The sequence below is a fragment of the Euprymna scolopes genome, chromosome 44 (genome assembly GCF_053919585.1).
Source record: "Euprymna scolopes isolate OS-2025 chromosome 44, ASM5391958v1, whole genome shotgun sequence".
Lineage (NCBI taxonomy): Eukaryota > Metazoa > Mollusca > Cephalopoda > Sepiida > Sepiolidae > Euprymna > Euprymna scolopes.
In genome coordinates, this window is record NC_136525.1 from 16,123,898 (window position 1) to 16,136,485 (window position 12,588).

The 12,588-nt window shown below is 36.5% G+C and overlaps 1 protein-coding gene and 1 pseudogene across 1 annotated transcript in view; one reads left to right on the top strand and one right to left on the bottom strand.

Moving 5' to 3' along the window:
• LOC145268709 (A disintegrin and metalloproteinase with thrombospondin motifs 16-like) overlaps nucleotides 1-12,588 on the bottom strand; it is a 720,286-nt gene that overhangs the window by 636,111 nt on the left and 71,587 nt on the right. The window lies entirely within an intron of this gene.
• Nucleotides 4,749-4,888, top strand: LOC145268949 (U2 spliceosomal RNA; annotated as a pseudogene).

Genomic DNA, 12,588 nt, shown 5'->3' on the forward strand with positions numbered 1-12,588 from the left:
TTTAGCCGTTATACGTATATAAATAATTTTATGAAATTAACAGTAAGTTCTCTACAGTGCTATGTAGACTACAATATATTTTGGATTAAGTCATTGCAGGGGGCGTGTGAAGCTTCCTTCAGGTGCACTGCGATGGGTCCCCAACTAGAGCAGGCAATTAATCGATTTGATAGAATGAGAGATTTCATCCAGGGATATACCACCTTTTTTGCAATAAGTTCTAAATCTCAGCGGCTATTGGTCAAAATTTAACAAATGAAGGCTTGTTGGAAAGGTAATTACCTGGGTTGTGTAGTGCGCTATGTGACATTTGTCCTTAAGGTCTCCCATTAAAAGGATCATCCATCATCCAGGGCCTATTTTTGGCACTTTTTTTTTAACCTTTTAGAAATAAATAACATATCATTAGATTTTTACAAATTAGGGGTTTTTAAACAGCCTTTAGCTTACTTCATGTAAGTGTTAACTTTGCCATTCATGTTGCACATTAAATGTGGCAAGCATTGTTATTTGTTACCCAAGTTTTGTGTTTGAATTACGAAATATCTGATATTCCCCCCCAAAAAAAACTTCTGGCCTTGATGGAGGGGAGACTAAATCTTACTAATATGATTTCAAATGATCTGAAATAACAGCAAGAGGAGACTTGATTCCAAACTTTTTAGACTATTCTCAATACTTGTCTATAGATTTAGTGAAATAAATATATGTTAAGTCATATTTCTATATTTCAATTGATATTGATATTCGGATCGTGCTTTTGTTGGAATCGTCTGACCACCTTAATGATAATATAATAATAATAATAATAATAATAATAATAATAATAATAATAATAATAATAAACATTAAAAAAAAACTAAATATTTTTCTTGATTTGAACGCAAATGCATAAAGAAATCATGAAAAAGTAGAAAAAAAAACAAATAAAAAGAATTTGTTAACAGGATTTTGTTAAACATAGCGGAGATAGAAAAAGTATCACAAAATGTCAAGGTTTTATGTGCGACATTAAAAGAAACTGGAATCTTAGGAAGATCTTCATTCATCATAGCAAAGCAATCCCCTCAAGTATATTTGGGCGGAATAAAAAATAAACAGGATGCATAACCTACAATGGTTGCTTTATAACGAAACTCTGAAATAAATGTGCTATTGTAATGACTAATCCCTATTAATCCTTATAAATCCCTATTAATCCTTATTAATCCCTATTAATCCTTATAAGTCCCTATTAATCCCTATTAATCCTTATAAGTCCCTATTAATCCCTATCAATCCTTATAAGTCCCTATTAATCCCTATTAAGCCCTAATTGTGCATCGAACGGATACCTTAATACTTAGTTCGCCTGATGAACAGTTCATACAAAATTTCAACCAAATCGTCCCAGTAGTTTCCGAGAAAAAGTGGAACGGACAGACAAACAGACAAACAAACAGACTAAGAGAAATACAACACAGATATATATTAGGTGCAAAATCTAGATTTCTGTCAATTTGACCTTCCTTAAGTCGGTTAAATAATTAATGAAATCCTATTCAAACTTTGATGTAAACGTGCTTTATCGCTAACATCGAACAACTCCTTCTTCATAAACGTAGCAACCGATATAAGTGTACAAATACGCGGAGCCAAAAATGAAATTAAACGGCCAGAATTAAATGTTAGTCAGATGTAACGCACCGAGGATCTTCCTGGGGAGACATAGACGATCTAAGACCAGAAGGCACACCACCGTGGCGACTACAGACTAAAAGTCCTTTTCTTAGGATTCAGCTATTGCCTTGGATATCTTGTCTATGAATCTAAACCCGATGAGTTTAAACGATGAACGCCCAGGAAGGATCTATATATTAATATGATAGCGTATGTGTTATTTATTTTGTTTGTGTATCAGGCTTACATCCGAGTGACTGTCGTTTAATTGTTACGGACTTCCATTTGTTTAAATAAATAATTTAAACAAGAATTTTTCATAAGTTTTGATTTCGGTTTCGATTATAGCTGATGACACTTAAGTCATCTATTTTTTATAAAAAATATTTCTTTCATTAGTTTTGGTTTCAGTTTCGATTATAGCTGAATGAACTAAAGTTAATATATATATATATATATATATATATATATATATATATATATATATATATATATATATATATAGTCATCCACATACAGTACTGTTTCGCTGTTTCACAGCTCATCAGTGCGGCTAGACAGGCAACTACCTCAAGCCAGGATTGAAACCCGACCGTTTATACGGCAGTCAAGGCTTCTATATATATATATATATATATATATATATATATATATATATATTAAGTAATGTGATTGATAATTTAAAATTTAAAAATCAAATTATAATTAAATTAAAAATCAGTTTCATAAGAAGGAACAACAACAAAATCAATTATCTGTACGATCGTTTCGGAAAACAGTGTTTTTATTCTGGTAGACATCAAGTTACGGACAATAATTATTACATATAGTTTTTTAATAAACAAGGTCTCCTCGTCAGCAAATTTTGAAGTGTTTTTATTAAATTTAAATTAGCTCTAGGATATTTACCTATCGAGCTTATTATATATCTAAATTACAACGAGCACTTTTTCTTTCCTGTATTTTAATTGAACTAGTAATTTCACTGTTACATTAAAATACACTCAGCTCTTTAGACTATTGTTCTAATCTCCTTTAAATTATATATATATATATATATATATATATATATATATATATATATATATATATATATATATGCACCCAAGTGATATGGATATATGTGTTTATTTTTGAAATCGCAACATTATAATATATACAAATCGGTAGAACATAAACTCTATAATAATATATACGAAATCTGCATAAATTAAAATATCATATTTAAGCGTACTTTATGGCCAGGCTACGCCTGACGTCCCTCTTAGCTTAAATAAATACTTTTGTAGTTTTAACAAAAGGGCTACAATAATATCAGAGCGTCTCCATTTACGCTGAACATCTACAGAATACGAACATCAATATATTACATATGAATGAGCTCCTGTCGATTTTTCACAGATTCTGCTGGTATTTATTAAAAGAGAAGGTAACGCCTGGGAAAGTGGATCTTCTAAGACTAAATAGAATCCTATGCATTCAAACTTGGCAGTATCTTCTACGTAGTTTGTTCCAATTCATGTTATCTGTGACTGTTAGACTGAGGATTTTATATGTTGAACTCGAGTAGAGTACTATTTGCTATGCCATTTGGTAGCTGGCTCTTTCTTGGGGCCTGTCTAAGAGGGAAAGATTAGTGGTTCGTGTACCAGCCAGATGTGACATCAATGCTTCAGCCATGGGCAAATGGTCGCTTTGTAGGGCTACAAGCTATTGGCAGGTGTAAGGCTTCTAATACGATGAATTGACCACTTTCTTTGCAGCAGCATTGGCAATGTCGCCATATATGTGTATATATACGAGGGTAAATCAAAAATTATCCGCACATTGCTCTATAGTGCACTCTTGCTTGAGCTTTTTCACATTTGTTTTTAACACGCGTCGTCTATTGTGTCACGTGATCACAATTAGCTAATTGAATTATTCCTTCAGTTTTAACAGGCACTACCTTCATTTGATAACAATGGACGCTCTCCTTGCACAATGCATCAAAGAAGAACAACGTGCTGTGGTCCCATTTTTCGTGGTAAGAAAGTTAACCGGGAGACAGAAATTCATAATCAACAGTGCAAGGTATTGGGATTTGTAAGCCAAGCGCATGAAGCCTGAAATTCGTACCAAACGAAAAAAAAAAAAAAAAATGATGCCTTGGATTTTTATAAAACTTTCTGAAAAGTTGTAACTAACTGCTTTCTATATAATTTTGTTTGTCTATACTTTGCGATAACTCTTGGGTGTGCCCCAGGGGCTCTTTTAGGGCTAATAAAAACACTCCATTTTTTGAACTATTTTACCATATTTGTCCAAAATTTTCTGTGTATGTCTATTTAGCAATTTTGCATGGTGCTGAACTCAAATTTAAATATGTTAAGGGCTTGGGGACTTTTCGGGCTAAATGTGTGTGTGGGGAGTGGGGGGATGATGGACTTAGTCATTTCTTCTTTTGCAGAATGCAGAACTCAAATTTACATATGTTAAGGCCTAAAACTGCACCGTTTGTTCATTTTCACCAGGATTTGACGTCCCCTGGGGACTTTGGGGATAAATGGTGTGGGATGGGCGGAAATGCTGAATTTAGTCATTAATCGCGTGCAAGCAACTCTATAAGTCACTCCATCATTCCTCGGTCGGTCAGTCTGTCGGTCTGTCCGTAACACTTTTGTGCTTGGCCTTTTTGGTTAAGATCAAAGGTCTGTTGTTAATAGATGCTGTTCTAAGCTTTTTAAGCTTTTCTTGGCCTTTTGGCCAAGATCAAAGAAGGATGACCAACGACACCCACAATCCCCCCTTTTGAGTTGGCCATGTGCCTAAGTTTTTTGTTCAGTGTTTATTTTCAATGTATTTTTAACATGAATAAAGGATTTAATATTTCAAAGTGTAGTATCTGTTCCGGCAGATACTGCAAGCAAAGACCATATGCGGAGGCAATCCCACATATAAGACCTTGGTCAATGTAGGGGCAACCCTTCATACCAATTGTCACTATCCAGCTCCCCTATTCCGCGGGGAGTTGGTCCCCATTTCCCCTTCACTCCACACATTAAAAATCGGCCTTGTGCCTAATTTGCTCGGTGGGGGAGCAAATAAATACCCTTTTCTTAGCCTTTTGGCCAAGATCAAAGTGTAGTATATGTTCTTACTACATGCTGTACTTATGTTTGTAACTTTGTGATATAAAGTAGGGGGGGTCACTTTTCTGTATTAATTTAATATAAAATGATCACCCACTGTACAACTAGTCAATCTCCAAGTCATTCTCCAGATCATTCAAGTTTTTTTTTAAGCATTCAAGTCATTCTTAAGGTCATTCAATTCATCCTTAAGTTAATTAAAGTCATTCTAAGTCATTTACTTTTTATTTATTTAAGTCATTTCAGCCCATTTTTTGGTCATTTTAGTTTATCTTTAAGAATTTCATGTCAATCCTACATTCACGCATTCATTCATTACACGAGAGCACGCGACTAATGGCTATCGGCCTTGTTTTTTTTTATGCCTCGTTCACTGTGCACTCGCGGGAGACCATACATGCTTCACTTGTTCATTCTTGTTAGCTTCTTACAACAAGTGGCTTTACGCCTTGTCTGGAGCGATTTTCATTTAAAAAAAAAAGTCAAGAAAGTGTATTTTAGTTTAAATTTAACATTCGAAACAACAGGAGTTGATGGTGGTTCAGTGGTTAACGATGCGGGATGATAACCAGTTCGTTCTACTGGAACATTAGCAACCTTTATCTGATCCTCCCGTAAGTACCCGATATTTTTCTAGATGTAATTCTTAATAGAAAGATATCAGGGAAACGAATGCCAACCAAAATCATCATCACAATTGATGCTCAACAAACAAACAAAAAAACAAACAAACAAAAAACATCAAAGGCTGTAAAGTACAAAGTTCTCTCTAATTCTCTCTTCTCTGATCTTGAGCGCATGGTACAATGGAGGAAGAGGTGGCTGGTCACTTTTAATGCATCCAAAACCAAACTCCTATCCTTACATCATCAACGCTCTGATCCCCATCTGGCATCAATTGTGATGGATGGCTCTCGTCTGGGTGAGGCCCCGTGTTTTGACAAGCTTCTGGGTTTGACCTTTACTCCTGATCTGAAATGGAGCACATACATCAAATCTGTTGCCAGGGACGCTGGGAAAATGGTAGGATCCTTCTACCGCTCTAGAAGATATCTCACTACTGATGCAATTCTCTATCTGTATAAAAGCCAAGTACGTCCAAGAATGGAGTACTGTTGCCACATCTGGGCAGGTGCTGCTAAAAACAGCCTATCCTGCCTTGACAGAGTACAAAATAGACTTTGTGGTTTTATGGGGGATGCCCGTTTCTCTTCCCTGCAGCCTCTCTCCCACAGAAGAGACGTTGCGAGCCTGTCTTTGTTTTATCGTTATTTCCATGGCAAATGCTCGTCTGAGCTCCAATCTCTCGCCCCCCCCCCGCCAATCTCTCACGAAAAACACCCGTCTGACTGAAACTACTGTCAATAATTTTCCCCACTCTTTATCTGTGCCTAAATCCAAACGTAGATTCCATGAGCAGAGCTTCTTTCTTAGAAGTGAACGGCTGTGGAACTCTCTTCCGTTCGCCTGTTTCCCACCAGACTACAACTTGGGTGTCTTCACATCCAACATACACAAATTCCTGACAAACCGCCCTCTTAAGTAAGACTCTCTATCAAGTCTCCAATACTAATGATTACTGCAATACTATCTCATTGATTACTGTACACGCAATAACCCTTATCATTGAGTGGCCTCCGGGCCTTGATAAGTGGTGACCCCCCCCCTGTAAAAAACAAACAAAAAAACAAACAGCAGCATCAAATATTTTTTTTAATTACATTTTTATATTGCATTGTGTTTTCAATGATCGCACGACTCCATTAAAAAAAAAAGGCGGGTGAAGAGTGATAACGTATGTTCAAACATGAAATTGCTTTAGTGTATTATCATATACTAGCATGGGTGCCCGACGTTGCCCGGGTGTTTGGAGGTGTATGTTGATAAAACAAAAAAAAAAGCAGTCAATTTTTTTAAAACTTTGACCCCTATTATGACCCCTTAACATTTATTGTTTGGGGCTCAAATCAAATTATTAAGTTAGTTCCATGCCCAAGGAATCTATATCTAAAATTTCAAGTGTTTAGACCCAAAATTGTCGGAGGAGTTTGGTAGAGTTCTCAAAGGTCAAATCGTTGAACTTTGACCTCTTAATCACCAAATTTCTGGCCGAAAATGGATCAAAGATTTTCTCAAATCTCAGTACCCTGTATATCAAATTTCGAGTCTGTAGTCTTTAAATTGACAGAGTTATTGCGTAGAGCAATGTACGCACACAGACACACAGACACGTTCACTTTTATAGATATATAGATTGATTGGGCAATTTACTGTAAGCATAAGATGGCCCATAATGCTTTGCATCACTGTAATAAAATGATTTTTAAAAAATTCATTTTAAAAAAAGTATTTACCATTTACTGTTTTTAGACAGGTCCGTAGAAAGATGGATCACATGAAACCTATTCCAGTAACTTCTTTCCAAGAATTGCCTGCTTGTGGAACATTTCCTCCTACTGATTACATTGGTCTTTTTAAGACTAAGACTAATAGACATGGTATCTAGTTATACCCAATTCCACTACAAAATGGGGGCCATTTTGTAAGGATTCAGCTATTGCCAGGCATATATAGTCATGCTCTGTGGTGACAGAGACAAGGAGCTTCGACAAGTTTACTAATTATGTTTGTCAGTTTTTCGGAGTTGTTTTCACTTGGTCGAGACAGTTCAGTCCAATTAATATTGACTAATTTTACCGACGCAGATGTCCAAATCATGCACCATGTTATACCGCGGTTCATGTTTGAAAGTTTCAACATATGTTCCCGTGGTTGTACATACGCCCAGATCGTCACCATCTCGGTGCTTCCTGGGTTGCAAAATTGACGGTTCGCACCAAAGCACTCCTGTTTAAGGAGACGCACCCATCCAGGTGTGGGGGCGACGCTCCCGATGGGCTTTAAAAAAAATAACAAACAACAAGACTAACAAAAACAAAAAAACAAAAAAATTTAGGGAGAGTGGTTAATTAAAAAAAAAAATATGTATTCCTGTAATATTAGACGGATTAGTGGGACCCTAGGATATTCCACAATTCTATTTGTCATAATCACGTTGACACAAAAATTTAGGTGACTGGCGATTTCATGCTTGCAAGACAGGCACATTGATGCAACATTGCGGCGATGGGACAGGGGGTTGAGCTTAGTTGACAAAGTGGGACCTATTAGATTGGAGACTTTTTTGGACCTTGTCCAAGAGGGAGAGATCTGTGGTAGATGCACCAACCCAAATGTGGCGACAATACTCTATGTATGGGCGAATGGTTGCCTTGTAGAGGTGAAAGATACTCTCAGGTGCAAGTAGTCTTCTAGCACGTTAGAGGGAACCCACCTTCCTTGCAGCAGCCTTTGCAATGTCCTCAATTTATTCCAATCAAAGAGTTTGAAAGAAGAATTCTCAGATAGAGTTTTTTTTTTAATGGATATAGGCGGTTGGAGAGGCGTCTTGTAATTGTTAAAGGAGAGCAGCTTAGTTTTGCTAGCATTAAATGTTTAGGCGTTTGGTCATGACAATGCTGTTCTAAACCGAACTAACACTACGTATACTAAGAAAATAGTATTTAAAATCTAACATATGACTTAACAACAAAATTACTTTTTCAAACACTAGAATTATAGATCCTACAACCCCAAAATTTTAGCATATATATTAAACTAGCAGGGCATCCGACATTGTTCTATAGTAAAATATGCTTAAATATATTTTGTTTAATGCAGATTTCATATTTATTATTATATTGGACCCTTTATATATTAATTAGCCTGGATGTTTGGAGGTGTGTGTTGAGCAAACACACACACAAAATGTGGTAGTAGGCAGGCAGGCTCGAACCCGCACCACGAAGGAGGAAAAGAACGTGAGAAAAAAAGTGACATCTTTGCCGTTGCATCCATCGCCAAACCGGAAGTGGCGAAGGTTTAAATTAAGGCTAGTCAATCGAAAAGGTGCGAGGACTTTTGAAAATGTCGTCGAAAAAAAAAGCGACCCTTCCTTGCAGAAAAGTGTCGAGTTGAGGGTGAAAAAAATTAATGTTTTTAACCAAATTTTTCGATATATGTCGTTCGAAGGTCGAGCTTAAAAATGTGAAAATCCGTCGCCTCTGTCGAAAGTTTTAGGCTTGCATACATGCATACATACAAAAATACATATAAACATACATACATACAAACATACATATACAAACGTACATACATAGAAACATACATACACACAAACAAACATACATACAAACAAATATACAAACATACATACATACAAACATACATACATGCAAACAAACAAACATACATACATACATAATGATGATTGCAACGCCTTGTCAGACGAGTGCCACTCCCTCAGACATTTAAAATCCATGAGTCCAAATACCTGAGGGAGTATCTATACAAAAATGATGTTACAGAGTCTTAGCTTTGTACGACAGCTAAGTCTCTCTCTCGGTTCAAAATGTTGAGATCCAGCAACAAGCAAGAGCAAGATAGCCAGCATCAAATTAAACTGCAGACCAGCTTAATGCGGGTACTGGTCTCCCGCTTTATGGTTTTTTAAATCAGAGATTTGCTTCTCCTAGAAAGGTTGCCTTCACCACGGCTTATGGGAGCCCTATCCACCCCAATACACATATACACACACACAAATATACACGGTGCTAGTTGGCCGTTGACCCAGAAAAAAAGAGTTCATTCACCCGTTGGAAGGTCTTGTTTTTAATCCTCCAGGGAGATTAGCCGCCCTCCTCACCAAACAAGTCTGGTGGGGGGACCAGTTTAGTCGCCGGTGACCCGACCATGAGGCAGGTAGTACTGGGTTACATGGTACCAGTAGCATATGACATGACCTGACACATACATACATACATACAAACATACTTACTGGCTTTTAATGCCAATAATTAATTATGGAAAAATCGTTTTGGACTATTAAAAATGTTTTCGATGCAACTGATACTGTTTATGCGTTCGTTTATTTATTATCTAGCAGATGTACCCGGCGTTGCCCGGTATTAAACATAACGTTAAATTCCTTTAAACAAATGAAGCAAAGCAAACGGAAAAAACTGAGACATGTGCATACGAGTATTATGTTTTTTTTAACAGTTCACTTCCTGTAAGTAAAAAAAAAAATACGCTAACTGATATCGAAACCTAGACTTAAAGACAGTGCATCAACCATTAGGCCAGCTTGCCACGATCTTTAAAAAGTGTTTTCAAACCTACTTATTCTTAACATAAGGAAGCTGTCATGTGAACGATTCGCGCATGTGCAATCGTGAAATAGTTGAAAAACACATAAAAATCCGATGACCAACGCAAGTCCCAATTTTTCAAATTTTGATCCCTTAACATCCTTTTTTCCGGGTGAAAACTGGTTAAAAAGTTTTTCAAATGTGTGAATACCCGATATACCAAATTTAAAGTTTGTAGATCAAAAATTCGTCGAGTATATAGGTTGAGAATGTCCTCACACACCCACACATTCTCGCTTATATATATATATATATATATATATATATATATATATATATATATATATATATATATATATATGTGTGTGTGTGTGTGTGTGTGTGTGTGTGTTATAATGGAATAATTTCATGAGGAAATCCGGGTATGAGAGCTCAATGCGGTAAACAGAGCAATAGCATAAAAATATAACACGGAAATTACATCGACAATCATGTAATTTCCGTGTTAAAGGATGAAACACTAGTGTCTGTAGGTATTTAATTATTATAGTAAAAAATAATATATATATATATATGCTAGCAGGCTTCCCGGCGTTGCCCGGTCGTAAAGTACGCATAAATATTATATTTTAATTGATGTAGAAACTGAGAAATGTGTATGCAAGTATTGTGTTTTTTTTTTGCTAAACAGTTCATCTCTTATAAGTAAGAAAAATACTCGAGCTGAGATCAAAACAAAAACCTAAAGACATTAAGTCAATTACGATAACCATTAGACCAGACACTTACAAAACAGATGGAGTTGATGTTTACATGACGATCTTTATAAAGTGTTTTCAAAAATTCTTATTCTTAACATAAAAAATGGTCATGTTTCTCGACCACGCATGCGCAGTCGTGAAACAGTTGACAAACAGAAATCCGACAACCACTATGTGCCAGATTGTTAATTTTGACGTCTTAACAGCCCCTCGTCCGGATGGAAACCTATTAAAAAAAGTTTTCCACATGTCTGAATATACTATATACCAAATTTCAAGTGTGTAGATTAAAAATTCGTTGAGTATATAGGTTAAGAAGTGCGCTCTCTTATAAGATATTTTATCTCACCCGATTTTTACTCCATGACAGTGACAAAATAACACAAATACACCAAGGCCTACCTTAAAATTCAATACAAATTTTATTAGATCCTCGGTTGCAAAAAAGAATGCCCATTTTGCCTCTGAAACAAAGGCTGTTAACAACCTCGAACAGTTATAGTCTTTCATCTTCAACAGGAACTGAATGCAGGTTCATCTGTCTTCGAAGATCTAAGTTTACAGCCGTTTGAAGGGGGTCGATATGATGCGTTCTGATTAAAAGGATTCAATGCTCGCATTGAGGTGATATTACAGAAGTTCATAATTAATGTTCATGGAAGGGAATGTCCTTGATAACAAGTCGGCAATTCAGACCTAAAAGTCCCAGGGAGACTTAAATAATAATTATTAAGCTTAATCATTTAGACTTAAAATAAGTCTCAAGGAGACGAACAGGAAGAAGAGCGCAATGCTTCTCATTCGGAGAGTTGGAGTTCCGGTCCTTCATCGTTGGCTGTATTTTTTGAACTGAAAAAGAAGACGCACGCATGCAAAAAGCCTGCCAAGGTGAACTCTGCAGCAAATACAATCGACCAATCTGATTGGTCCAAAACAAATACAATGAGAGACATGATGTAATTGGAAAATTTCTAATACTCTCTCTTTCTCTCATACCCATACATTTTTACTTTATATATATATATATATATATATATTTGTTTTCATTACATTTTCATTTTCACCCCAAACAAGGCACATTGCCACTTTGATGTAAGGAGATACTATCAGGAACATAAGCTACAGGGGTACTATGTGGGGAGTTGGGCAGCAAGATGTCGGTTCACGTTACACTTGAACTTCTGCATGTCAGTACAGTTCGGGAAGCAGGGACCCGGAAAGGAATTCCAAAGTCTAGCGTTTCTGGGGAAAAATCTACTGGAGTAGAAAGCGCTTATATCTAGAGATCTCAACTGTGTAGGGGTGAGATTTAGCTGCTTGCCAGGTGTATTTACGTCGAGGGCGTACAAGTGCTTCTCCATTAAAATACTTGTAGAATAGACAGAGGGATGCAACATTTCGTCGGTGGGACAGAGGCTGAAGCTTAGATGACAGTTCGGGACCTATCAGGTTGGCTACTCTCTTTTGAACCTTGTCTAGGAGCGAGAGACTAGTAACAGATGCACCAGCCCAAATATGACAATACTCCATACATGAGTAAATGGTAGCCTTATAGAGGTACAGGATACTTTTGGGCGTTAGTAGCTTTCTAGCACGGTAGAGAGAGCCTACCTTCTTCGCAGTGGTCCTGGCAATGCTCTCGATGTATTTGTTCCAACTCCTGTTTCCTGTGAATGTTAGGTCGAGGAGTTTAAAAGAAGTACTTTCAGATGAGTCTTTGGCCATTGCTATTGGTGGTAGAGAAGGGTTTTTTTGTAATTATTGAAGGAAACAAGAGATAGATAAATTCAGTTTTAATTCATGTTTTGAAAAATAACGTACGTCATAAGTCTACGACGTCACGCCAAG